This window comes from Alligator mississippiensis, chromosome 4, assembly GCF_030867095.1.
Source record: "Alligator mississippiensis isolate rAllMis1 chromosome 4, rAllMis1, whole genome shotgun sequence".
Taxonomy (NCBI): Eukaryota; Metazoa; Chordata; order Crocodylia; family Alligatoridae; genus Alligator; species Alligator mississippiensis.
In genome coordinates, this window is record NC_081827.1 from 4,214,144 (window position 1) to 4,241,706 (window position 27,563).

At 52.5% G+C, this 27,563-nt stretch overlaps 1 long non-coding RNA gene across 3 annotated transcripts in view; it reads left to right on the forward strand.

The window, feature by feature from the left end:
- The window catches only part of LOC106739265 (uncharacterized), a 44,500-nt gene extending 17,654 nt beyond the window's left edge, over positions 1–26,846 (forward strand). Inside the window, exons 1-6 of one of the 3 annotated variants that reach the window (XR_009461459.1) lie at positions 1,588–1,704; positions 15,066–15,132; positions 15,230–15,317; positions 17,885–18,256; positions 21,403–21,510; positions 22,202–26,846. This is a non-coding gene — a long non-coding RNA (uncharacterized LOC106739265). Of the gene's footprint in view, positions 1–1,587; positions 1,705–15,062; positions 15,133–15,229; positions 15,318–17,884; positions 18,257–21,402; positions 21,511–22,201 lie in introns of those variants that run through there. The other 2 variants (XR_009461458.1, XR_009461457.1) reach the window with 2 other exon arrangements.
- Positions 26,847–27,563: the final 717 nt, after the last annotated feature.

Sequence of the window (27,563 nt, forward strand, 5' to 3'; positions counted from 1 at the left end):
CCATTGAAATCCATCCTGGCTCAGGCAACAAAGCAGCGCAGCGACGACACTTGACCTTAGCCCGCAGGCACTGGCTGAACGCCCTGAGCACGAGTGAGGGAGCGTCTGGCTCCCTCTGCCCTCCTTTAGGATGGCCGTGCCCTCTCCTATTTCAGACTGGGAAAGGAGGAGGGGCGGGGGGCGCCCAGGAAGACCCTCCCTGCTCACAGCGCGCTCGTTAGACAGGATTGTTATCTCCAGCACAAATGTGGACTCTGACCTTCTAACCTCCAGGTGGAAATCAAATCAGACACAGCGCTGTTTGTTTTAAAGTACTAACACAAGGCATTTGGGGGATGAGGGGAAGCTAGCTGTTCAAGTAGGGGGGCTGTGTGGGGAGCACGCTGTTTAGGCCTCTGTCCTGTGCGAGTAGCAGGGTAAATGGGAGAGCATCAGGCCCTTGTCCAGGCACCGGGAAGGAGCACCAGAAGAGCGCTGTGAGAATAGCCTCGCCGGCTTGGCGCTGAAGTGCTGGATGCGTGGTCACATCCAGCACCGTCATCCCAGCCCTGTCACCATCTGCAAGAGAGTCTCGGGGTGGAGGCTTGTTGTGCACGTACTTCGGGGACCTGCTGTCCGTTTTCTGCAACAGAAGTGGAAGCTGCTGCTTTCCACCAACAGCTGCAGACACGGTTGCTCTGAGATGTGGGAGTTTGAGGCCAGTCCCCAACCCCCATTGCTGATGGCTGAACTGGGTCCTTGGGGTGAGACATGCTGGCCTTGTGCCTTGGTTGGAGGTAGATCTCGCACCCGACTTGTTGTTTCCCTCTCGCCCTCTTTAGCTGCCCCAGACGGAGTGAATGATTCTGGGATCGTTTACTTACACCAAAAGATGGTAGTGGTGTAGGCTGGACAGCTTTCCAGGCACAGCTCCGCTTGAATCCTCGTTGGAGGACTACGACAAATTCGGTTCTTTGGCCCCAGAGTTGTTAAGGCTCCGCGGGTTCGGCAATTCTTTCCCACGGAGTTGTCGAAGCTCCGTGGGTTTTGTTCGGTTCCCAGGCCCCGGAGCTGTTAAAGCTCCGTGGGTTCAAAAATTGGGTATATAGGAAAGGGATACGTCTAGGATTGCGCTCGGCGACGGGGAGAGGCCAGAGGCTGTTTAGACCTCTGTTGTCTGCTTAAGAAAGGCGCGTTGGGTCCGTAAGGGTCCACATCGCTTGGAGATCGTCACACAGCGTGAAGTCTCCTCCTCCTGGCGAGCTCTCTCTCTCCGGCTTGGGCGGAAACCACCCAAGCCTTTTGTACGGCTAGCAAGCCAATAGCTAGCCGCCACGTATGCATATATTAGAGTTGTCCACTAATGTGGCACGAACTCCCATACAAATGGCGGGAACTCCTTTGCACCGTGCATCTCTGAGATGTAAAAGAAATGCACCATGCAAAGAAGCTGCAAATTTGGCGGGAAATCCCCCGTTGCATCAGAGTTCTCTCCCGCAGCAGAGAACTCCGCCGTGCAAGGAAGCTGTAAGTTTAGCGGGAACATAATTTAGCGTTGCCGAAGCACACACAAGCAAAAACTCACAACTTTGGGTTGTGACAGTTCCCTATATCCATTTTGCAGCTGGCACCGCATCTCCTGATGTGCCCATCTCTGCTCCACGCTCCAGACTGCGCACATCTTGGAACAGCTGGAAAGTGCCCTCTGAACACAGGGAAACCAAGGTCAATGACTGGCACTATTATTATAGGCAGCTGACCTCGGTTGAATTGCACAAGGCAAAAAACTAATGTTTAACATCCTTGTGAAGATGCTGTCTTAATTTCTGTGTCTACCCCCTCTTTCAACCTGCCTTGGCCTGAGCCCCTTGTTATGATGTGGGCTAAAGCATTTCTCTAAGCCTCTGCATTATCTCTCTAACCAGAGGAAGCAGAGGAGGGATGATTACCACCCACACTGCAGGCAGCTAGGTTCCTGCCAGATTTTGTAAACTGAATAACACTAGGATCGGGGAACGTCAAGAAGTGGTGCTAGTGACTCAGGATATTCTTCCTTCTGGGTCTGTAATGCCTTGCCATGGTACTGGCGACCTGTGCTGCTGAAGATATTTTTGGATGCAATTTAAAACAGGATTCTTGGCCACTTCTGATTGCTAAAGATCCCCTGTCCCCCTGTCCACGCAATGTCACGTGTTCCTACAATAGTCAATTTTCAGGCCTTGCCATTGCTGGCAAACAAGAAAAAACAGGCCCCAACACCGTGACTTGCATTGTGTGTTTAAAAGTCGGTACAAAATCAACCATTTCATTACTTCTCTCCAAGGAAAGAGTCTTCTGGTTTGTGTGGCACTGGTACCAAAACACGCTGAGGAGCTGCTAACACATTTTAAGCTGGATTTTGTGGGAACTACAGGGTTGCTTCTCGTGGCAGGATTGTTGGATACCCCTGTATTTAATACACCCAGACCATTCCCTCCATAGGCATCAATCGGAAAGGGCAGATACAGTACGTGGGTGAGGATAATGTTCTCCAAGCATTTATTTCCCTTTAAATGCCTTGATCAGCGATTTGAATGAAATAAAAACTACAAGAAAGAGGCAAAGACAAGCAAGGCTGTTTTATATAGCAGGACCTTCCTCTTAATCCCCTTTGATGGTCTCTGCTGAAGGAGGCAGCTGCTGCTAATAACATCAGGGGCACACCTAGCCCCTTTTTGGTGTCATCACATAGCGCTAGCCCATAAAAACCTAGGATTCTGGGCTAGCCGAGGGATTGACATGGCTCCTTGTTCGACGAGTGACAGAAAGGCTTGATTCTGTATTCAGAGTCAAGTCAAGTGAGTCAAGACTTTGAATACTTCATTTGATTTGACTTGACTCACTTGACTTGACTCTGAATACTTGATTGGATTTGGCAAGTCAAGTGAGCCCAAGCCAAAGCAAAGCCCGACTTGTTGTTTCCCTCTCGCCCTCTTTAGCTGCCCCAGACGGAGTGAATGATTCTGGGATCTGAGGAAATGGCACCGGGGAGTGAGGGGGGATTTGCAAAATCAGAAAAGAACATCACTTGGTTTAGTGCACTCACTTCTACAGAAATGTGCTTCGGAGGAACCTTTGTCCTGATGTGAATTGCTGATCAGGTCTCTCCTTTTGCTCCCCACGTCCTTGCAGAAGGATCGGATCCTTTCCTTGGACTTCTCTGCCAGCTTTTGCTTCGCTCTGAGATCCAGAAACCCGTTTGATTCCCAGGCCCTTCACTGTCCTAGCTCTCGAACTCCCCTTTGCTCAGACGCCAGATCTTCTTCTGAGACCCTGTAGGTCTCTGCCCTGCAGTCTCCTTGCCTCCTGGAGACAAAGTCTATCTAGGTCTAGACCGTGTCCTGCACCATGGCGCCGAGCACTTCTCAGCCTTCCCAGTTACCCATCTTGGAAACAGCTTTAAATTGTTGGCTTCCCAGGAAGTTTGCTGGGACCAGGCTGCAGCAAGGGGCACCGCTGCTGTGGGGCTGTATCAAGCAACCTCAGCCGTAAAAATGAGGTCTGCCTTTGGAGGATGTTGTCCCTGAAATCACCAGGTCCCCAGTGAACCACCCGGGTTTCTCCATGCCCGACGAGTCCTGCTTCGCCAGCTATGGCACATCACCCTCTAAGGGACACCGTGCGGGGAAAGTCTGTTTACTGCCCCCTCCAGCTGACCCCTTGCTCAGCTGCGTCTCCCCAAGTGTAGTAACTGGGCAGTTCTGGGGTAAAAGTGTTCGCTCTCGTTACGGAGGGAGCTCGAGACCAGAACTGCACCCTGTTCCAGAGTCACTTCATTTCCCGAGTTAGTTGTTGTTTGTCCCCGACTAAACCAGCCTGCGGTTTTGGGCCTGGAGAAGGCGAGTCTCGGCGTTCTCTGTTAAGTGAGGAACTGGCCAGCGGCAACGAGGGCATGTAACTATGTCTTCCTGTGGGAAAGTTGAGGAATTTAATCCGGACACTGAGGATTGGCAGCAATGTATTGAGAGATCGGGCCATGATTTTCAAGCTAATGAAATCACGACGGGGACAAACAGAGGGCAATATTCCTCAGTGCCTGCGGCAGCAAAACATATTCCCTTTTAAGAAGGGATTCCCTCAAAAGCCAGGAGATAAAAGTTTGGCAGAGTTGCCAAAGATCTTATTTGAACACTAGCCAACTGCTCGTCTCGGATGAGGGGGCAGAGGGGGCGGGAACAGAGGTCCACCTTCCCCAGGGCCGGGGCTGTTCCCTCTACCCCTGTTAGGGTAGCTTCTCAGATTTGATGCTTTCAAGTTGCACCTGTTTATAGAGTGGTGGCTTACAGCATTGTTTAAAGTTGTCTTTTATAGTCAGCCTGAAGTTCTGTATAGCCTCGTTGTTGTCTGAACTCCTCACTTTGCTGCTGTTTGCAGTAGCAGCTGGCCTTGTTCTTGCTTATGGCTTTGAGTTTGCTCACATGATGTTTCTTTTCTTTTTCTATCCTTGTGAGAAGTTTTTCGAACACCACATAGTTGTGGTTTTGTTACTAGTTCAGATTAACTGAACTTGGCACTAATCAGCTGAATCAGAGGGATGCAATGATTGGCTATGTTAATGAAAGGTGATAAAAGAGACCAATGGACAGTGCTTAAAGTAAGGCACTGGAAAAGAGCCAAATTAAGAGGTGTGCTTGTAGTGGGGCTGTTGAACAAAGGAATATGCTGACAGGATAAAATACAGACGATGTGCTGACTGCAGAGACCAATCCAAAGCAAGGAGTCATCAAAGGAGTCAAGTTAAAGGAAAAGCATAAAAGGGGGCAGCAAGAAAGTTAAGTACATCATCATCATCATTTACATCACGAATCCAGCTTTCAACACCTGTCTGGATCATCCCAGCCCACAATACACCCTTTGCTTCAGGAACTGAGCGGCTGTCTTTTCTGTGAAGCAAAGTCACTCTGGGATTGGGTGAGATCGTTGTACTCTGTGGTTTTTCTCTCTCTGAATATAGAAACTGCAGAGATAATACTTGTACTAATAAAGTTAGATTTTGATTTAGGACACTTGAGTCATCTGTGTTCGTATTTCATGTTCCATTTAAGGGTTAACTGTGCTTTAACAGTCCCTAAGCGCTATCTGCTGGTCAGTGGTGCGAAAGACCCCTCCCTGCCTCCCCTCCTGCCGCTTAGAGACTTGGAGAGATGTTTTCCCTGCGGAGGGCATTCAGCCTCAGTTTGCAGACACAAAATGTCCCAGTGCCATAAATGCAGAGAGATGGGGCATGTAGCAAAAAAAGCAAGGGGGGCGATCCGGCTGCACAACAAGGTCAGGCCAAAGAAAAGGGAAGAAAGCAAAAAGCTCATCACGTACAGGAGGAGGAGGGAGAGGAGGCAGATGAAGAGGTCCACGCTGTATACTGTGTAATGGAGGATAAAGTGGAACCTCAGAGAGTAACTGCCCAGTTAAATAATCAACCTGCATGCATGGGAATAGATACAGGGGCTTCTGTCTCAGCGGGTAATGAAGAGACTTATCAACAGTGCAGAGCAGGCCTGAATCCATTGGGAAAGACAAGAGTGAAATGAAAGACTTCCACTGGGGAAAACATCCCAGTAACAGGATCAGTAAGTGTCCCTGTTCCATGTAAAGGACAACGGAAAACCTTAAAGGCCTTATTAGCGAAAGCGGAAAGGCCAAACTTGTTTGGTAGGACATGGATGAAAAAACTCAGGCTAGACTGGGAAGAAATACGTAAATTAGACCTACAGGAAATACCTGCCTGAAAAGAAATCCTGGCAGCCTACCAAGCAGTATTGCAAGAGGGGGTAGGTACATCAAAGGGAATAAAGGCTGGGAGGGCGGCCAGCCAAAGTATTTCAAAGCTGGTCCAGTGCCATCAGAGAGAGAACTGAAACAGAATTGGACAGATTGGGACAAGAAGGCATCCTCTCCCCCGTGCAGTTTGCTGAACGGGCAACACCCGCTGTACCAGTGGCCAAGTCTGATGGACACACCCGCATCCCTGGGGACTGTAACGGCAGTCAGTCGAGCTGTGGGAAACCAGAGCCCCTGTGTGTTGCCTGGCGCTGCAACAGCCTGAGCGAGCCCCAGACAGCTGGGGGGAAGGGGGGGTCCTGGGAGAGGAAGGGATGTGGCTGGGGGGGGGGGTGTGCACATGCATCTCTGTGTGCATACGTGTCAGTGCACATGATTGTGCATGTGCATCTGCATGTGCAGTATGTCTGTGTGTGCATTCGTGCCTCTGTGCATGCATGTGTCTGCTGCATGTCTGTGTGTGTCTGCGTACGGGTGTGCACACGTCTGTGTGCGTGCATGTATCTGTGTTCATGGCAGGTAGAGTGTATTTGCCTCTGTGTGTCCATGTGCAGAGGGTGAGTAGGTGTCTGTCTGTGCATGCGTGTGTCTGTGTTCATGGCAGGGAGAGTGCGTTTGTGTCTCCACGTGCAGAGTGAGTGAGTAGACTGCACGCCCGTCTCCGTGTGTCTGTGCATGCGTGTGTCTGTGTCCATGGCAGGAGGGGGAGTGTGATTGTCTCCGTGTGTCCGTGTGCAGAGAGCGAGTGGAGCGTGCGCCCGTCTGCGCGTGTGCGTAGGTGCGTGTTTGGACCCTGTGTTTGAACGCGCAAGCACGTCTGAGGTGGGGAGGGGAGGGGAGGGAGACGCGGAAAGTTGCGGTGCGGCGCTGCACTGGCTCAGGGGTAGGTGGGAGCCGTGTTGGCCTAAGGACAGGGGGAGACCAGGGTCTTTGAGTGAACCTGGGATCGTTGATCAGACCAACTTCAATAGTTGGGAAACAATTTCTAAGCAAGCTTTCGGGTTCAAACCCCTGCGTCACGCGGAGGAAGTTTCAGCAGTGGGTGCTGCTGTTCCCCCGGGGGCTGATTGGCTGCGGCGGGGGACGGGGCGCGCTCATTGGCTGCGGCGGGGCCTGTTCAGGGGCTCGCTCCGGGGACCGCGGCTTTCCCCTGCACAGCGCCGGACTCGGGTGAGGTGCGGGCGGGCCCCGCAAACACGCAGCCCTGCGGTTGGTTTTGTGGTGTGGTGCGGGGCCGTGGCGGGCGCGCGGGCGATGTCTGATTTCCCGCAGGGCCCAGGGGCTGCCTCCTGCCCTGGCTCTTGGGCTGGGCGGGCGGTGCATCCCCCCCCACCCCCATTGCCTTTTTTTGCACTGGGCGTGCATCCCATGTGCTGCCTCTGTGATGGGGCCGCCCTGCTTTGAGGGCTGCCTGGCGCAAGGAGCTGCGGGTCACTTCCCCCTGCCCCAGCCCTGCCTCTTGCCCCTCTTCTTCTCCCCTCTTGGAAGCAGCGGGGGTTTTATGGGGGGAGACGGCCCATCTGGCAGCAGATGTTGCAGTGCACTTGGCCTCCACCCTCAGGTCTTGACCAGCTCACTGGGTTCGTGCCCTACAGTCCAGCCACGAAGGGGGGAGAGCGCCAGGCAGCGGGGAGCACGGCGGGGCTGAGAATGGGAAATAAAGCTTGCAGTGCAAAATCTGGTGGATGCCCGGGCTGTCATCTACCGCTGCTGCCCCGGCAGATGCAACCGGATTCTCCAGCTTCTCGCAGCCTTGTCACCAGCAGAAAGCTGAGCAGCTTCCAGCCCCCGCGGGCGGTGGACGGGTACCCGGCGTGTCCTTAATCAGGAGCTCTCCTCTGCCTGGACGTGGCTTGAATGAGCCTTAAAGCAATGAGGGTGTGAGAGGGATGTTGTAGCCCTGACGGTGCAGAATTGAGGTGAGAGGCGAGGGCTTCTTACAGTGGTTTGTTTGTTTGTTTGTTTTTAATTGGACCAACTAATGTAGCTAGGATTGAATTAGACAAGCTTTTGAATGCAAGACTGTCTTCAGGCCGTTGTTAGACAGGAGCTAGATGAGTCACCTGTTAGCAAGAGTTGGACAAGCTGTCGAAAGCAATGCCACAGTCTGTGTAACGCTGGGTTTGATATGTTGGTCCAGAGGCAGCTGTGCCAGTGGTTGCTGAGCTCTGCTCTTCTTGGGATGTCTCCCTTTGCTGCATGGCCTTTGTACCTGTTATCTGCATTGCTTTTCTTCCCCTTGTCCCCACTTCCGGAGCCGTGCCCCATCCGAGGCGGTGGGGGAGAGAGCCTAGGTGCTTTCCAGAGCAGCCCTGTCCCTGAACAGCCTATTGAAGTGGTTGCATGCAGTAACACATTTTGTGCTCAAAAGCTGAACACATTTTGATGAAATGAGATAAATGCTTCTGCCAAGCAGGGGGTTTAAAGGCAGCTTTGGCAGGAGCAGAAGGAGCTAATGAGTGCAGGTGAACTGGGGAGAGGCCTACTAGGCACAAGGTACTGTCCGCTGCTCTGCCACGGGAAACTGGAAATTGTTTCGGAGGTGGCGGCACAACTTGCCTGTCGTTCTATAAAGTTCCTCATCTCCTGAAGCTGTCTGTAGTGGCAAGTCTGTCCCGGATGCCTGCTTGAAGTAATCCATCAAGTAATGCTGTGCATGGGCTGACGGATAATGCTGCACAGAAAAATCTTTCTTCAGTACTTCTGCGAAGGCAGGTGGCAGCTCTAGTATTTACCTGGAGTTGAAAGCATGTCTAATGCGCTAAGCATAGCCAGAAGCTGCAGGTGTTCAAATCTGTTCAGAGCAGCCGGGCGTAGTGGACGATGCAAATAGTTGGCATCTGAGACCTCGTATTAATGCCGCAACAAGCAGCCGGAACGCGTGAAGCACTTCCGCTATTGGTTTGGCTGTAAGCACGTTACCCTAGAAGCTCACGGGGCAGCTCTCGTCTGAACTGTACCCACAAAGGGAAGAAAATGAGCAGCCGTGCACATCTGCATCTGGTGAGGGGAAGTGCGACTTGGAGCTGCCCTGAGGTCTAAAGGAGACCGAAATCTAAGCTAGAGCAGGTGCCTGCTTCGGGACTGGAAGCACTGCAAACAGCTAGAAGAGAAAGAAGTGGAGGTACTTTCTCTCGATCCTGCCCCATCTAATCTGTGCACTTCTGACTCCATAAATGATGTGGGACCGTTAGGTATCGGGAGCCTAATGAATGCCTCCCCCTCTGCATCTTGCTCAGGGTTATGTCACGGAGGAATCTCTGCCCTCAGCAGGGTAGGATCAGACAACGGACCCGTTGGAGGTACAGGCACTCTTATGGTTAATCTAGGATTGATTAAAATGAAGAAGTAATATCTTTCTAGGGGAGGGCTGCATTTCTGCAAGGCAGCTGCAGGTTAGCAGAAAACACGCACAAGCTCACTAAGGGTTTAAATAAAAGTCCAGGGTGTCACATGGATGCAACGCTCCTCGGAGGTGACTCAGTCATTGTGACTGAATGTAGGACTACACAAGTGACTCATTGCAAGTGCAGCGCTTAATCAGAAGAGATGCTAGAGGACATTGAGCACTGACTTTCTCTGGCTTCCAGAAACAAGTTATTATACTCTATTTGCTCAGTGTTTGTGTGTGGTGTATGCAAAAGTCCATTTACGGACTGATGCGGTGCATGCTAAGTTTCAGGGAAACTTGCCTTGCCTTGTGTCATCTTGGTGACTTCTTGTGGGTTGGGACAAAGCTAGAAGAACACAGGATTGCCTGGGGCAACATTAGTTTTTGCTAGCAATCAATTTAGCTGCGTGGTGATTTTTGATGGGACTTTGTATCGCCAGTTCTTTCCAGTCCTAACACACTGCCCAGTGGGACGGATTCAGTTTTCTGGTGCACACGCATGTGGAAATGACTAACTTGGTTCAAGTAGGGTGCCATGAGACAGGAATACAAATGCAGCCCCTGGCAGGTATTACAGCTGGGGTGGTCCTGGTAAATGGAGTATGTTAACTCCAGGCTTGTGCTCATTTTGGTGTCCACGTTTAATTATGGGAACTTCCTTTCAAGCAGACTTTCTTTCGGTGTCTGCGGGAAATTGCGCTGAGTTCCCAAACCGGTCACCTTTTCCACACTGGGTCATGTAGGTGTCCTGCAATACTGGCGGCCTCTCAGTGCCTGACTTGATGCCTACCCAGATTCCCTGTGCTGCCCGCTCTCAGGCACTGCCGCGGGCAGCACGCTGCTTCCCTGAGCATCCGTAACGAGGAATAGCTTTTCATTGATGGCACAGGGATCGATGTAATTATCCATTATACCGAGAGATGGTTATTTATGCTTCGTACCCTGTCATCTTTATGGTCCATGTACAAAAAGAAGGAAACAATATTTTGGGTTAGTCCAGCTACCATGTTACTGAGCAACTTGGCAGGAAATGCATTTTTATGTATGTTGAGACACAGGAACCGTAGGTCTCATGCTTAGTGCATGCAAAACAGATATTCGGTGTGCTGAGGAAAAAGAAGTCTTTATCTGAGATGCAATTACCATTGAGCGTTGCCCCGTTCTGCCGTGCAAAATCCCCTGTGGTCTATTAGGCAATTTCCTCTTCAGGCGAAGATTAATGTACATGCTTGTAGTGGCTTGCTTCTTTGGGAGCCTTGTTACTCCAGCCAGTCTTTAAATTGTATTGTACTTACCTTTTGGTAAAGGCTCAAGGCACATCCAGAGATAGATGCAGGAGACTTAAGTGGTTTGATTTCTTGAGCACGGGCCATCCATGCCTAAACAAGGATTTAGGGATGGATATTCCACTATTGATAACATATTTATCCTTCAGTTTTTGACACATAAATATACACAAATGCACGAATCAGCATTGTAGGTTGCATTTGTTGATCTGTCAAGTGCTTTTGACAGGATAGACAAGTAAACTTTAGGAGAAATTGTTTAATTATGGGATTGACCCTTCTCTTTTGCATCTGCTGATAGAAAATCATACAGATACATGGGCCCAAGTAAGGTGGGGCCTGAGGGGTGAACTTACACAGAAATTTCAGACACAAAAGGGTGTGTTTTGGCCCCCTTGTGATTTCACCTTTATATGAATGATATTATTGGAAATATGCAGGGCGCTCATTTTCACCCCCCAAAATTACTAGCCCCGATCCCTATTTTAATGTATTCAGATGGCACCGTCATACTGTCAAGAGCCCCCATCAGATTACATACAGAGAGCAATTGCAACTTTTGAGCAGCTTTGTGGACAAAATAACTGAAAGATAAATGATGATAAATCCAAAATAATGTTTTGGGGAACCCGTTTGATGGAATACCCATGGAACCTGGGGGGAATCAAACTCCAAGTTGTTAAAACTTATAGATACTTGGTTCTGTCGTGGGGTGTAGTAACTGTGGGGGTGGTAGAGATGTGTCGGCAGATTTTGCATTCCTTGTCATGGCATGGTCTGGATCCATTCGGTGTGTTTTGGGCAGAAGGAAGTTTGCTTTTGGTGCTGTAATAGGAAGACTTTTAAGTAAGACTATCTACAGTATCAGATCTTTCCAACTCCTGTACACCAAGGACAAGCAGTACAGTCCAACTCTCAAATGCAAGAGCAAGATGCATTTCTGCCCCCCGGGGCACTGCCATTTTCATGAGAGAAGGAAGAAGGATTTAGTGCTGCCTTTGCTTGTGGTCTTCCTCTGTTGTTGACTTTTGATGTAGAGGTTGGTGGCTCTGCTCCTGTCCTCCTGACTAGGCCTGAAGGGACTGCGAGTGGACACTGGCAGCATCAAGAGCAATATAGTCTTCTGGGATGCCATTGTCAATAACTGAAAATGCATGCTGGCAGGAAGCTTTTAAATTACTAAGACCATCATACCGTTTGCCCAGCAGACATTCTTTGAGCAAGCCTCTTTTAGAGTCAGAATATGAACGTGTAATGCAATCTGTGCAAGGAAAAATCAGTGAAGCACGGTGTCTTGCAGTTCTTACAAATAGATGGACAAATGTGAGGGGAGAAGGAATCATAAACTTTGCGATAACAACACCTCAACCAGTTTTTTACAGAAGCATTGAAACAGGAGAGAGCAGGCATACTGCAGAGTATACCAGTAGTAAAATATGTGAAGTCCGACAGAAGATTGGGCGTGGTAAAGTATTTGCGTGGTTGACTGACAATGCAAGTAACATGAAAGCGGCATGGGAAATCATAATGGGTAAAAATCCCCATATTCCTGCATCCCATAGGTTAAAATTGCTTGTTAATGAAGTTGGACAGTCTTCAAAAGATTTATAGAAGAGCAAAAGAAGTTATAAAACATGTAAAACCTACTCACATTGCAGCTGCAGTCTTTAAGAAGAAGCAGGAAGACAAGTATCAAATGGCAATGCCCAAACTCTGTAATAAAACTGCTGGGGTGGAGCGGTGATCTCATTTGGAAGTTTACTAAAAAAACAAAGAAGCTTTTCAAGAAACAGTAATAACTGAGGATCTTAAAGTCTCCGGAAGTATAAGGCTGGCTTCAAAATTTCCAGAAGTTTTACATCTCTAGACAGAGAGTGAGCAAATCCCTGGGCTAGCAAAGCTGCAGGCACCATCCCTGCCTGCCCCCCACCCCGTGCTGCCGGCACCACCTACCTCCTCCTGCGTCCCTGGGGCAACAACAGGGGTTTGCATGGGAGGGCCCACGGCTGCAGCTGTGGGCAGGTTGAGGCTTCTGTGCCAGTCACAGCACTCAGCTTTAGCACACCCCAGCCCTGGTCTGGACCCGGCAGCTGCTGGCCACCGCCACAGCTGCCTTGCCTGGTTCCTCCAAGCCCAGAGACTGAGGGAGCAAGTGAGAGGGAGAGCAGTCCCCACACCATCACTTGTGCAGCTCCAGTCCTCCCAGGCGAGGGCACAGCAGACTCTTCCGGGGGGCCACGGGCACAGGACAGGCCTCTCCCCCTCTCCCCTCTGCCACTCGGGGCCAGGAAGAAGGGGGCTCCTGCAGGGTCAGTAACTGCCTGGGCTGGCCCCATCCTCCTGGCATCTCTGCCAGGTGCTCAGGCAGGGGTGTGCCTCACGCCCAGCATCCAGATCTGGGCTGGCAAAACACAGCTCTCAGGAGGAGCCGGGACAACAACACTTAGGGTCTGGCCACGGGCGGTGCCCACCCAGGGACTGCTGCTGGTGGGCAGTGACTGCAACTCTGTGCCAGGGCAGCCCCCGGGGGTGTGAGCAGGCATCGCTGTGACTCCGGGGGACTCGGAGCACCGCCAGCAGCGTGGAAACCCAGGGCCACTGCAGCTGCAGCAGCCCTGCCCTGGGTGGGTGGACGCTGGGGCTGGGGCTTGGGCTAGGCTCCACGCTGGCCAGTGTGGGGCGACGAGGGAGCTGTGACCCTCCACAGGTCACCAGCATCCAGGAAGGGACCCACTGGCGCAGACAGATTAGCTGAGATGCCCAGTTCTCCTCTCCTGGGCCAGCTCCTGAGGACCAGGCTGTTTCTGGAAAGGGCTTGTGTGGAGCCTCCCGCATGTGCAAGGTGGTAGTGCAGGTGCAGACCCACTGCAAGGGCCTCCCAGCCGGTGGGGTAACACCTACTGCTCTTGCCCCATGCTCCCCTCTCCAGATCGGACAATGGACTGTGTTGGCCTGATGGGGAGGAGATGGTTCCCGCCTGCTCCCAGCCTCACTGGCCCATGGCCCCAGGCTGTGGTCCCAGAGCAGTGCCACGCAGAGGCTGCAGGTAACTGAGCCCTGCCATACCTGCCCTTTGCTTCCCTCTGCCAGGGGGTTGCAGTCAGTCTCAGCCTCTGAAGTTCCCAGGCCTTTCTTCCAGCTGAGAAAATGTTCAGCACTTTAATTAGAAGCAGGTAATGTTTTTGCACCCTGCCCCTCCTTCCTAGCTGAAGAAAGGATTTTTTGCATCCAGTAGATTGATGATGTGAAGTTTGTGGGCTCGTCTGGGAAAGGTGTCTTGTAAGTTCCCTTTGAGGGTTAGAACTGAGAGATCGGAGAGAGAGCGATTGTCTTGGGAGAAACGTGTCCCCACAGGTTGTTGGGTATTCTGGTCTTCGATAGATTTCCAGAGTGTGTTCATTCTGGTGCGCGGTTGTTGTTTGGTCTCTCCTGTGTATTTTCCATCAGGGCGTTTGGTACACAACTGAGTGAGACATATAACATTTCTGGAGGTGAGGTATAAGATCAGGAATGTCGATGGCTCTGTTGTGGGGTGTAGTAACTGTGGGACTGCTGGAGATGTGTTGGCAAGTTTACGTTTCTTGTCATGGCATGGTCTGGATCCACATGGTGTGGTTTGGGCCCTAGGAAGTTTACTTCTGGGGGTGAGTGCTTGTTTAAAGACTGGGATGGGGGGTTCTGGCCAGATCTCTTTAAGAATTAGGTCATCTTCTAGAATGAGTTGCAGTTGTTTGCGGATTCCCCATGTAGGTCCCAGGGAGGGATGGTCTGTCATAAATAAAGGCGTGCATTTTGTGAGAGTTTTATTTTTGTACTGCCGCAGTTCTTTGCGTGGCATCCAGGTGGCTCTTCCAAAAGGGCAGTATCTCTCCTGGAGGAGTGTCCTTGTTGGGTGAAAGCCAGGAGAGCAGGCAGGGACGCTGTCTGAGCTCTGCCGACCCTGCCCTCGTGTCTGTGGTGCTGAGTTTCAGGGACCGGGGAGTGTGGCGGGAAAAGGAGGGGGAGTTTAGTGTCTCCTCCAGCCAGTTTTTCCCGCTGAAGTCTTTTTTTAGCTTGTCTTGCCAAAGTAAATGGTGTGGCAGAAAACTGCAGTCTGGAGTATCAGGGTGAAAACAGGCAGCTGGGTTGATGTGGGGCTGGCTAGGCAGGGATATCACTCGGGGCCACGTACCAGGTTTCAATGACAATTAAATTGAACGATAACGTCTAGCTGTTTGCACGGAGGAAACAAGTGGTGTGAGCCAGCCCTGGTGCTGTGGTGTTAACACCTGTTCTTGGTCCCGTCTGGCCCAGAACATTTGACTGTCATAACTTGAGACCCCCCCCAACCCCGAACCCGACCCCCTGAGCTGGGTCTGCCCTGATGGGCACTTAACTGCAGGGTAGGAAGGACCTTGGTGACAAATTCAAACATGTACGGCCAAGTGAGGTCAGTTGAGGTAAGTGGCAGTCAATTGCCTTAAGTAGCAGCAAAGACACCATCTCCAGCCTGGCCAGGCCCTTTGCCTGCGCTAGACCCTCCCTTGTGTGCTCACATGTTCCAACTCCCAGATTGTCAACACATTTTCTAACACTTGTGTCTTTCCCAGTAGATCGAGCTTGGGAGTACACACGTGGTGCATTTCCCTCCCATTCAGCACTGAGCATCGGTCCAACAAGGTACACCCACAGCAGGACTGCAGCGCTGGGAGGTGGTGGTGCGCGGAGGTGCAGAACTTTACATGATGGTTTTAGCAAGTGGTGTTTGTTTTAACAGGCTTGAAGAATGAAACAGCAGAGAACAAAAACCTGGGGAACCTGGACAACAGCCTATTTTCTCTGTTTGTTTCTGTGCGCTGCATCTGGTAAGTTGAACCGTCTTTCTTGCTCCCTTGGCACCAGACTGGATAAATGCAGATGAACGCTGATAAACAGAGGTGGCCCAGGAAATGACAGGTCTGGTAGCAAGGATCTGAGCCCAGGTTGGTGCCATCGAGCTGGAGAATAACACATGGAGGGAGCTGTAATTTAAGAAGGGCGGTGGGGGCGGGGAGAAGAGTGATCCTAGGCAACTATGGGCCAGTTAGTTGGATCCCAAGGGCATGCAAAGCAGTAGGAAGTTGGAAAGGGAATGACTACAGACAGGCAGATGGGAAACTGGATACAATTAGGGCTGTCAATTAATCATTGTTATGTGCATGATTAACAGGTTAATTGGCTTCTTGCATTGTTTTTGTTAACACATTAATTGCACGTGTAGTTTTGGAGCTCACGCCCGGGCTCCACTGTGCTGCTGTCACTGCCACTTCCAGGCTGTGCACGCGCACACACACACACGCGCACGTGCAAATAAACACACGTGTGCATGCACACGCCCCATTCATGTGGCCAGGATTGGAACTCGGTGGCATGTAGAGCAGCGCCCTATAGGTAAGTCTGTTGGGTGGAGAGGGAAGGGGCAGGGGGGTTGCAGATCAAGGCTCCCACAGTAAGGGAGGGAATGGGGCAGGGGCTGGGGTGAATGTGGCCCTGGGGCCAGGGTGGGTCCTGTAACGGATCTGCAGGCGGCTTGTCCAGGGCTGTGGGTAGGAAGGCTCCCACTGCTGCGTGCAACCCCAGTGGAGGCATGGGAGGCATGTGCCCTCCGGATTTATGTATGAGTCAGAGGCACGCTGCCTGGTGCGGGCTGGGGCTCTGTACCCAGCTGCCTTTGCCCTGGGAGCCACGCGATGCTATCTTGTGCCTCCTGCTACCAGGTGGGCAGGGGACGCATGGTACAGCCAGCACGTGGCACCCCGGGCAAAAAGAGAGCAGGGTGTAGAGCCTCAGCCGACCTCTGCCCCGTGCACAAATCCGGGGAGCATGTGGCCCCCATGCGCACAGTGGCGTGGAACCATGTTTTTCCCCCCCCCCACCCCCGTGCCCCTGGATGAGCCGCCCATGGCTCTATCCCACAACCCGCCCCTGCCCCACTCCCTTCTTCACAATAGGGGGCTCAATCTGCACCCCCCACCTTCCTACTCCACCTGCCTCTCCCCCTCCACAGACTTATCTGCTGGGCGCTGCGCTACGTGCTGCTGGGTTGCATTCCTGTAGGGTTACATGAAAGGGGCAAAGGCCTGGCTAGGGTAGATCAGGGAGAGGGGAGCCTGCGAGCCGTTGTACTGGGTGCAGGTGAGACCTCGTATGAAGTGCTCAGTGCAGTTCTGGTCGCCCATGTGCTGGAAAGATGCTTTTAGGCCAGAAGGAGAGCAGAGATCAGCCGCTTCAGCGGATGGGAGACCCTGACTGATGGGCAGAGACTGGGAGCTTGGGCTTTTTTTATTCTTTGAAGGCCCTGAGGCTGAAAGGTTCATGGAGAACAGCTGGTTCTCCTACCTCTGGAGGGTCAGGGTCAGGGTTAGGGAGGGAGCACAGCTTTCTAAATTAAGGATCAGGTCAGGGCAGGGTGGCACCTTAGAAACCAGTGAGTTTAGACGGGCATGAGCTTCCATAGCCAGCAAGCTACTTTATCCAGGGCCAGTCTATTGTCGGGTTGGCAAATACAGGCTGGAAAGTTGAAGGCTTCTGGCCATCGGAGCAGCATGTCTGGAACTGTCTGCTGGGAGGACTGAGTCCTGTTAATGTGTTTGCCTTTGCCCTGTGCTATTGCCTTCGCTTTGAGCTGAGGTCACAAAATGCAGTGAGGAGGAGGAGGAGAAAGGGAACAAACCCACCCACCCTTTGTGTTAATAGTTTCAGGCACTTGGGCAGGGTGGAACAGGACCACGCTCAGGTGCCAGGTAGGTAGAACAGGATCTGGCCCCTGGGGTACCTGTGTTGCAGACAGAAGCTGGCCAGAGGGGTGCAGAGAGCAGCAAGATGCAGCGATGCACATATTCCAAGGGAAGACTTTTTGGACACGGGTGTGAGACCTGGGCAAATGGGGAGCTTCACATGTTTCCTCATATGTGAGGACATGGTGGAGAAAAGGGGGCATGTTGCCAGGTTGTAGGTTGAGACGGGTCAGTCGTTGCTGCTGGAGAGCAGAGAGGAATTTCACTTCGATCACAGAACCACAGCTAGTGCTTTGTAGCAGGGAGAAAAGGGGCTGGGAGGGGTGGGACGCATCTCGGGTTAGCGATCAACATGGTCAGAAATACCTGGGAAAACCCTACAAGGCAGGTGGTGCTGAGAGTGGTTTTGCCTCCCAGACTGTTGCCCTGTTGGAGCCGGTTCTGGGCCAGTTAAGATCAAAGTGGATTTGAGGTGTGTCCATGGGGCGCTACAGCATGAGCCTGTCCCCTTTGCCAAGTTGCAGCTCACATCAGGGATCAGTCTGCGTGTCAAGTCAGCTGAATCTTGTTGACCGATTAACAACCATAGAAAATGCAAACGAGACGATGAAGGGAGGTGGTAACTAATGTCCTGTCTTTTATTTATTCCCTGCTAGAGTGTGAGCCCGTCGACACCACCGGACACAAGTGTAGAAATGAATCCATTACAGCGCCTGCGCACACTGCTGTGCTCCTGCGCTTTGTTGTTCAAGACACGGTTGTGGATCATTTAAAAGCTACTCTTAACTGGCAGACTGATTCGCAGGAAGTTGTGCATGCCTATCACGAAGGCAAGGATCAGCTGGACAAACAGGCAGAGAGGTTTCGTGGGCGAACCGAGGTCTTTCCCAAGGACATTCGCAGTGGCAATGCATCTTTGTTGCTGAAAAATATATCCTGGAATGATACACAAGCCTATTGCGCTTACTTTTTCCTCAGTGATGATGGAAAGCATAGTGAATGCTGCAGCATCCAACTTAACGTGTCAGGTATGTCTGTGCAGTAACCCTGGCTTAGGAAATGTGCTCTTACACTCCTCAGCAGAGACTAATTTAATTAATCTTGCTCATAACGGACAGGAGCTTGCGTTTTGAAGGGAGCTGCTATTCCCTGTACGGATACTAAGCGTAAGAGTTGGGCTGTTGTCCACTTCCTAACAGTGTTTAGGAGGAGGCCTCATGGCCCCAAGCTCAGTCCAGCTTTGAAAGCGCAGTTGGTGATACTGTCTCCCTGCTTCTCCCCCTGCCCTCCTCGCTTCTCCCAAATCTGTAGCTTGAATGTGGGACTCTAAGCACGAGGCTCTTCATATTTTGAGAAAAAGGAAAGTGAACTTTATCCTTTCTTTAGCTCTTCTGCCTTCCTGTGCCACCCATAGTCTTCATGCCAATGCAGTAGATCTGCCTCTTCTCTGTTCAGCCCCCGTCCACACGTTCTTTCTCTTCTGCCTTCCTGTGGCAGGGTCCTGGATGCATCTGCCACTTTGAGCTTAAGTGGGGAGGAGTGTGGCAGGGCACTTGATGTGCTGCCACTTGAAGAGGTCAGGCAGCCTGCAGGTTGGGGGCCAGGGCTGATTGCTGAGTCAGATGACCCAAGGGCTGGCAGGTGAAGGATCACCTGAGTGCAAGGGAGCCTCCTGGTTGGAGGAGGGAGGGGTGTAGACAGGGTCTGAGCCCAGACCCTGAGAGCAGGGCTATAACATCTTGGGAGCTGGTGGAAGAACACCACCCAGCAGGAAGGCTGCAGCTCCTAAATGCCAGCTAGGAGAGAGAGGTGGAGGTTTGGGTAGGAGCTCAGGGGATGGAGAACCTGGGGGCCCTGGGAAGTAGGGCTGAATGCCCGAGCATAGGGAGAGCCCAGGTAAGGCCTGAGACAGAGACTGCGTGCATCAGGGCCTGAGCAGCTGTGAGACCTAGTTCAGGGCTCGGGTGAACCTGGTGAGGGTGGCAGGGTGTGGGACTCTATTGCAAAGGGGCACACAGAAGAAAGGGGCTGCATCCAGGAAGATCTATAGAGGGCCCTGTGACTGCAGGAAGAGGAAGAGTGACTTACAGAGAGGCCTGAGAAGATGGACCTGTGGATATGAGGGGGCTGATGGCCAGAGAACTGACCCTGACCACCTCAACTGGGCCAAGCTGGGGTCAGGGCCCAGGCAGGGCTGACGGGTGAAAATGCCCATTGCACGAGACTGCCAGAGCCGGGAGAGCCTGGAGTCTCAACAGGGCTGGAGGTGGGGCACAAAGGTCCCTGACGGGGGTCACAGCCAAGAGGAAGGGGTCAAGGGGTGTGCAGCCCAGGATGACAATGGCTGGGGCTAGGATATCTGAGGAGAAGGGATCAAGGACGGGGTCCAAGAGTGAGCTGGGCCAAAGCCGGGTAGTTAGCAGCCCAGGAGAGGTGTAGAACAGCTCGGGGAGCCCAGAGAGAGGATTCATATTGGGTAGACCGGTCCTGGGTAGGACCCCCAGTGCACCCTACTGGAGTTGGTTGGTGCGGTGGGGCTGCCTGTGGCAGGGCAGCCTCCGTATAATACCACACATGAGCCACTCCAGGGAAGAGTAAGGAGGGGTGCTGGAAAGCCTCAGCCCCCACTGCCTTGTGGGTTACCCCATGGAGGGGGGAGGCTAGAGGAGCACGCCCAGACCAAAAAGCACTTGCTGGGAAGATGGGGACTATGTGCATCCAGAAGCCCAGTGAAGGGCTGGGTGGGTCTGAGAGGCCTGAGCTGCATAGTGAGGTCCAGCCAGTGTAGTGGGACCAGAGGGTCCGGCAAGGGCCGGGAATGGAGTGCAGGGCCAGACGGGTCCAAGGGCATGAGCAGTGCAGCCCAGTGAGGGGCTGGAGCAGGGGGTCGGACCGGACGAGTCTGGAGGCCTGGAGCATGTCTAGGAAAGTGGAGAACTGCATGGGTCCAGGGCCAGGGACCAGAGAGCAGCTGACAGCCTGGAGAGGGGCCAGGAGGGAGCCCGAGGAGCCTGGCAGCCTGGGGAGTCGTCATGTGAGACCGAGGGGCCAGAGGAGAGGCTGAGGGGTCTGGCAACTTGAGTGGGGTCAAGAGTGAGATGGAGGAGCCTGAAAGCCTGGAATGGGGCTGAGAGGGCAGAAGACCCAGGGAGGGGCTGGATCAGCAAGGAGTTGTTAATGGGATCTGAAGGCCCAGGCCCCGTAGTTTTTAGCTGTGAACATGTATCTCACGCACGCTTTCCAAATCCCTGCACACTTGTCATGCACATGTGTACTATACACACATGGGAGAGAGTGTGCACACTTCCACGCTCCATTGCCACCTCCTGTGGAAGGCATTGTGCCCACTCAAGTGTGTTGCAACATGCCTTCCTCGAGGTCTGGGTGCTGAAGGAGTGGGGGTTTTCCTTCCACGTGCTTCACAGAACATCCCTCCTTGTAATGATGCCTCAAATAGGGAGAAGGATTATCCAAGCGGTGCTGGGTGCAACCAGTCTGTCTGGGCTTATTGATGTGATTGGATTTTTCATTTCCAAGTGGGCTGGGGTCCCCCCTTCCCCACTTAGTATTAACTGGAAAATGATCCTTTAGGCCTTTTGGAAAAAGTCTTCTTCAAGTAGAAAGCAAAGCATGAAGGTTTTCCTTTTGAAGGACGGCACTCTTGAAGATGCAGTGGCATGAAAGCAGAGGATTAAAATGAAGATGTAGCAGGCCAAATCCTGGGGCCTTGAGACCACTAAGGTGCATTTGTCTCTGACCCAGGTGTCTGTGCCTTGCAGTCTCATAGGCCAGGGGCTGGAAAGAAAGAAAAACTAAGGTTATCGATGCCATGTTCTGCACCAGGAGTTGGCAACCCCTGGCACATGTATCAGAGCGTGGCAGGTGAAGACATTTTGCTTGGTACACCAGTGTGTGCCTCAGGGCTAATGGCAGGGGTGGTACTTGCAAGGCAAGCCCCGGTCTGGTGATTCAGGGTACTCGGGCAAAGCATTTTCCCAGCCCCTGCCCCCACCCATCTCCAGCCCTGGCCTTTTAGGACTTTGTGCATCCAGCGGATGTGCCACCATCACCCCAGAGGCCAGTAGCTGGAGGTGGTGCTGGAGCTGCTCCCCCCGGCTGAGGGGGATGGAGGAGTGGCTGCCCGTTCTCACCTGGGACTTGCTCTGCTCCACAGGGAAGGGCGCTGCAGTCCCAGTGCTGGGAGCTGTGCACTGTCTCGCTGCCGTCCTGCTGCTGTACATGGTGTTGTGAGCACGTGAAGATAATCTATCTTCCTGCAGAGGTGAGTTGAGTGGGGCACACGTGATGCCCAACAGGCTCTGCCGGCTCCTGCAGACCGAGGCATTTGCTCGCGCCTGTCCAGCACCTTGTAATGAAGTGGGGTTGCATTTGCAGCCGAGGCATTGGGGGTCTCACATCAGAAGTCAGTTCATGCCTAGTCCAGAGCACCGACCCCTCCCAAACCCCGTCCCTAGAGAAAACCCCAGGGGAGTCTATGGGGTATAGAGACTTCATGGCCTTTTTATCCCCCCACCTCAGTTTTCCACCACCTTGCAGCTGTTGCAGTAATAGAGACGAGGCTCCCCTCCTCCAACCAGCTCCAGGGGGACCAGAGGAAGGAGCCGCAGGGGGAGGCTGGTGGTTACTGTAGGCCAGTGTTCAGTGTCACCGAAGCGCCCTGGCTTGAGCTGCTGAGATTGCAGCCGCATTGCCCAGGTCAGAGTCCCAAGGGGAACGTGTCCTGCCTCTCCTAGTCTCCTCACCCCAGGTGCAGGACCTGGCTGAATGGGTTGCTGTATCAGGGACATGATTCTGGGGTCGTGGGCACTGATCCATGGGGTCAGTCCCAATGGCGGGGATAAAGCCCCAGGGAGCAGTGGCCACGGCTCCTTGTTCATGGCGTGGGGAGGGAAGAGCAGGCTGGCTGGCCTGGCCGCCTCTCGCCTCCAGTAACGCAGCTCTGCTTGTTGCAGCCCAGATGCAAATGCTGACTTGTGAGCCCGAGCACTGAGGAACCCAAAGTGCGTCTCGCTTCATCTTTCCCAGCACCTCTACGGTACGTGACCTGCCTGCTGCTGCGACTGCCGGGGCCCAGTGGAGCGGACGGTGGGACGTCTGCCAAGAGCTGCTGCTTCAGGAAGTCTCCCCAGGACCTGGCAAGGCAGAAGTCCCACCGGAGAGGAGGCCTTAAAAGTGATTCCTGGTGGAGGGATGGGTTGGCGGGTGCAAATGCTAGTAGGGGGAGGGGTGTATGTGTTTTATGTGTGCAATAATACATTTTCTCCTGGTTTATAGAAAAATGGAGGGAGGGGGAAATTAATATGTATAAATTCATATAATTTTTTCCCCATCTATTAGTGGAAGGGAAAACATTTATATTAATGTATTCATACTGGGGGGCGGGGTTCTACAAACCAAGGGAAAATGCATCTTCCTCTGACAGACACGATTTCTAAGTCTATAAGGGCCTAAGAGAGCCTTGAGGACACTAAGACCCAACAAAGTTCCTAATTCCAGCATGAGATTTATATATAAACCTTTAGCTATTGGTAGAAATAAACTTTTTTTTACAAAAAATATAAATTTATACAATTGGATGTTAGGAAAAGTTTCTGCACTTTAATTTACCAGTCAAGTGTTTAAAATGGCACTACCACTTTATTCATAAAGTAGACACTTTTGAATGATTCCCAGATGCTGCTCCCAAGTTTGGGATGTAGCGGTAAAGGCCATGCCAGGACCAAAGCAAGGATGTGGAGCAGAGGAGCAGGTGGGGAAAGGCTGCAGGTGGAGCTTTGTCATAGGACAGTGGAAGAGATTCATTTGGAGACAATGGCCCGTATCCAGGTCCACCTTGAGATGGGCCCCTAGGATCTAATGCAGGGGTGGGCAAAATACAGCCCACAGGCTGGATCTGGTGTGCCAGCAGATTGGATCTGGCCCACATGTGGACAGCCACCAATTCATTGCATCTGGCTCACAGGTGGCTGGCAGGTCCAGGTACTGTGTGGTGCCAAGTGGCTGGGCAAGCCTGTTTCCACCCAGCACCATCAGCCCAGCATCAGCTGTGGGCCTGAGCAGGGTTTCCACCACAGCAGGTGAGTGGCGGTGTCAGCTATGGATACTACTGGCAGATTCAGGGGTCTGAACCCAGAACCTGCCAGCTGTGTCCACAGCTGCTGCCGCCGCCCCCGCCCCAGCGCAGAGCCCCGACCTGGAACCTGATGCTGGCACGAGCCGTGGCTGCGGTCAGGAGCTGCGCCTGCGGCAGATGGGTGTCAGCTGTGACACCGCTGGCGACTCCGCGTCCAGGCTCCAGAGCCTGCTGGCTGTGCCCACCGCTGATGCCACCACCTGCCCGCTGTGGCCAAATCCCCATCGTGGTCCTCTGCTGAGCTTTGGGGCTGCTGGCGAACGACAGCTCTGGCCAGGTTCTGGAGGGAAGGATGGAGATGGAGAGGAGAGGAGAGAGAGGGCATTGGTGTTGAATGGGGCTAGCTCTATTATGCTGTTACATTAATTAATAGCTGAAAGTTTAAAAAGTTCAACGCCTAATGAGTCCGGGCCTAATGAGTTCAGTTACTCACTGGAGCAGACCCAAATGTTTCCACTCGGGGACTGTGTTTCTCCTCAGTGCTACCTCCATGTCCAATGGACAACTTTCAAAAACCACCGGGAGTACTATTTACAAATCTGGGTGTATGTGTGTTTTGTTGTTTATGTATCTGTGTGTGTGTGCGTGTGTGTGTTATAATTTATCATGTTTTGTATTAAAAAGGGAAGGAGAAATTGATATATGTATTGATACATATTACTTTTTCCCCCCCTCTCCCATTTTTCTGTGAACCAGGGGAAAATGCATCTTCCTCTGACAAACACTATCTCCAAGTCCCTAAGGGCCTAAGAAAACCTTGAGGACACCAAGACCCCCCTCCCTAAAATTTCATAATTCTAACACATCTATCTTTATCTAGAGATAGATAGCTGTCTATCCAACTTCAATAAGCTAAGGACTTAGTGAGCAATGCCCTATGGGATTATGGACTGCAGGGAAAGAGTGTGGATGAAGAGTGGTCGTTCCTCAAGGACACGATCCTCGGTGCACAGAAGTTGTCTATACCGCTACGGCAAAAAGGTGGCACAGCCGCCAGAAGTTCATCTTGGCTCAATAGGGAAGTCCTAGGTCTTCTGAAAAAGAAAAGGGAAGCTTACCAGTGATGGAGCTAGGCATAGGCCCCAAGGAGAACTACATAAGAATGGCCCAGACCTGCAGGGAGCAGATTAGAAAAGCACAGGCGGTGACCGAATTCAGGCTGGCAACCGAAATCAAGGGCAATAAGAAGTTCTTCTATAGGTATATAGGTAACAGGAAAAAAACCAGTGGAAACGTAGGACCACTTCTCAGTGCATCTGGACATCTGATTGCCAACACCAAGGAGAAAACCGAACTCCTAAACAAATACTGTGCATCTGTAGTCCACCAATGTAAGACTTCATAGGCTGCCGAATGCAAATATGACACAGAAGAGTCGCAGGAGGGCTGATCACTTACCACAGTCAATGTAGAGCTGGTGAAAGAACAGCTAGGGAGGATGGATACCTATAAGTCAGCAGGACCAGATGAACTCCAGCTGGGAGTGCTGAATGAACTAGCCAAAGTCATCACAGGACCGCTGGCCAACCTCTTCAGGAATTCGTGGCACTCGGGAGAGGTCCCAGAAGACTGGAAGAGGGCCAATGTTGTGCCCATCTTCAAGAAGGGAAGGAGAGAGGACCCAGGGAAATACAGGCTGATCAGCCTGACCTCCACTCCCAGGAAAAATCCTTGAAAAATTTGTCAAGGAGTCCATATGTGATTCATAGATTCATACATTCATAGATGTTAGGGTCGGAAGGGAACTCAATAGATCATCGAGTCCGACCCCTGTATAGGCAGGAAAGAGTGCTGGGTCTAGATGACCCCAGCTAGATACTCGTCTAACCTCCTCTTGAAGACCCCCAGGGTAGGGGAGAGCACCACCTCCCTTGGGAGCCCGTTCCAGACCTTGGCCACTCGAACTGTGAAGAAGTTCTTCCTAATGTCCAATCTAAATCTGCTCTCTGCTAGCTTGTGGCTATTATTCCTTGTAACCCCTGGGGGCGCCTTGGTGAATAAATCCTCACCAATTCCCTTCTGTGCCCCCGTGATGAACTTATAGGCAGCCACAAGGTCGCCTCTCAACCTTCTCTTGCGGAGGCTGAAGAGGTCCAGGTGCCCCAGTCTCTCCTCATAGGGCTTGGCCTGCAAGCCCTTAACCATACGAGTTGCCCTTCTCTGGACCCTCTCCAGGTTATCCGCATCCCTCTTGAAGTGCGGCGCTCAAAACTGCACGCAGTACTCCAACTGCGGTCTGACCAGCGCCCGATAGAGGGGAAGTATCACCTCCCTGGACCTATTCATCATGCATCTGCTGATGCACGATAAAGTGCCATTAGCTTTCCTGATGACTTCATCACACTGCCGGCTCATGTTCATCTTGGAGTCCACTAGGACTCCAAGATCCCTTTCCACTTCTGTGCCACCCAGCAGGTCATTTCCTAGGCTGTAGGTGTGCTGGACATTTTTCCTCCCTAGGTGCAGCACTTTGCATTTCTCCTTGTTGATACGCTAGTAGAAGGCAAATTTCAGAATGACATCCAGCACGGTTTTGTTGCAGGTAGGTCCAACACTGTGAATTCGTGCTTCCATGCAAGCTGCAGCCCCGCTGCTCTGCAAATCTGTCGGGACGTGGGACAGCTGGCCAAAGACAACTGGCTCTGCTCCACCTCCACCTCCTTGCTGAAAGCATCAAATGCACAACTCTATTGCCTATGTCTGGACGGGGAGAGGAGAGGGCCAGTTTCACAGCTGCAACCTCCCTTCAGCACCAGGGGATGCAGAGGCTGCTGTCTGCCCGCTGCATCCCTGTCCCCGTGGCAGGGCAGGGGCTGCAGCTGGGAGACACTAGGCACTTCATGCACTTACCCTGTTCACAGGGAAACTGTTAGTTCAACTATAAGAGGTAGGTGTTGAACGGGGCTGGCTCTGCAATTCTGTTGTGTTTATTAATAACTGAAAGTTAAAGGCCTAATGAGTCTGGGCAAAGCAGTTCAGTCGCTCGCTCGGCCTGACCAGCACGTTTCCACTCAGGGACACGTTTCTTCCCAGTGTTACCTCGTGTCTAGCACACACCTGCCAAGAACCACTGGGGCACTGTTTATAAATGTGTGTGCGAGATGGATGTGTGAGTATGTGTTCTTATTTACGTGTGTTTGCATAGGTCTGTGTATATGTATGTGTGTATAGTATCTCTTACCCTGGTTTGTAGAGAAATGGAGGGAGGGGGAAAATTGCTGTGTATAACACTGACGGGTCCCAGGGCCAATTAATCATTGGAACGGTCTCAAGGCTCGGTCCTCCATCAGTCCGGCCTTGGGAAGCAGGCTGGGGCCCGTGCGGACTTGCTAACACTGCTGAGACCTCAGCAAGGGAACGGGAGGAAGGGACTTGTTGTTGGAGCCCTGCGCTGAATGCTTGTCCTGCTTTTGTTCTGTTCATTTTCTAGCTGTTATATTGGGTAATAAAGTGCATTTGCTTCACTCTGGGCGTCTGATGGTGTCTGTCCTCCCCCGACGTGGAAGAATGAAGCAGAACTCAGTAGCATCTACCTGGCTGCATGGCCAGCTGCTGATTTGCTCCTGTGCAGCATCCCAGCCCCCATGCCCAGCACCATGGGATGGACCAGCAACAGCCAGAGCGCAGGGGATCTGCCCTGGCTGGGGTATAGGAGGGAGAAGGGATCTGGGGGTGAAAGGGGGAGAAGCTCACAGGGGAGATGGCCGGATCTGGACTGCACAGGGAGATGGGGCAGGAGACTGAGCAGGGCTGGGGGAAGGGACGAAAGGCTGACTGGTCTGGAGAAAGCCCAGCTGAAAGGCTGCAAGGGAAGGCTGGGGCAGGGTTGCTGTGGGGAGCGGGCCCCAGCGCTCGTCCTGGTTCACTTCACGTGCCTGGTTGGTCTGGACACCTGCACGGGCTGCGATCCAGCACTGCGTGGGCCAGCCCAGAGGTTTACTCAGCCCCCTGCACTCCCGCTGGGCAGCCCCGTGGTGATGCAGGGTTGCCTGGGACCGCAGGAAGGGCTGCAGCTGTCCTGACGCTTGAGCTGCAGGAAAAGCACAACTGGGGAGGGGGTAGAGGAGCGGCAGGTCTGCAGGTGAAAATGCTGCTGTGTCCCAAGGGCTGAGCCTCCCCGAGCTCCCTGGCCCTGCAGTCTTTCCAGTCCTCATGCTCCCTCCTTGTGCACAGTCTTGGGG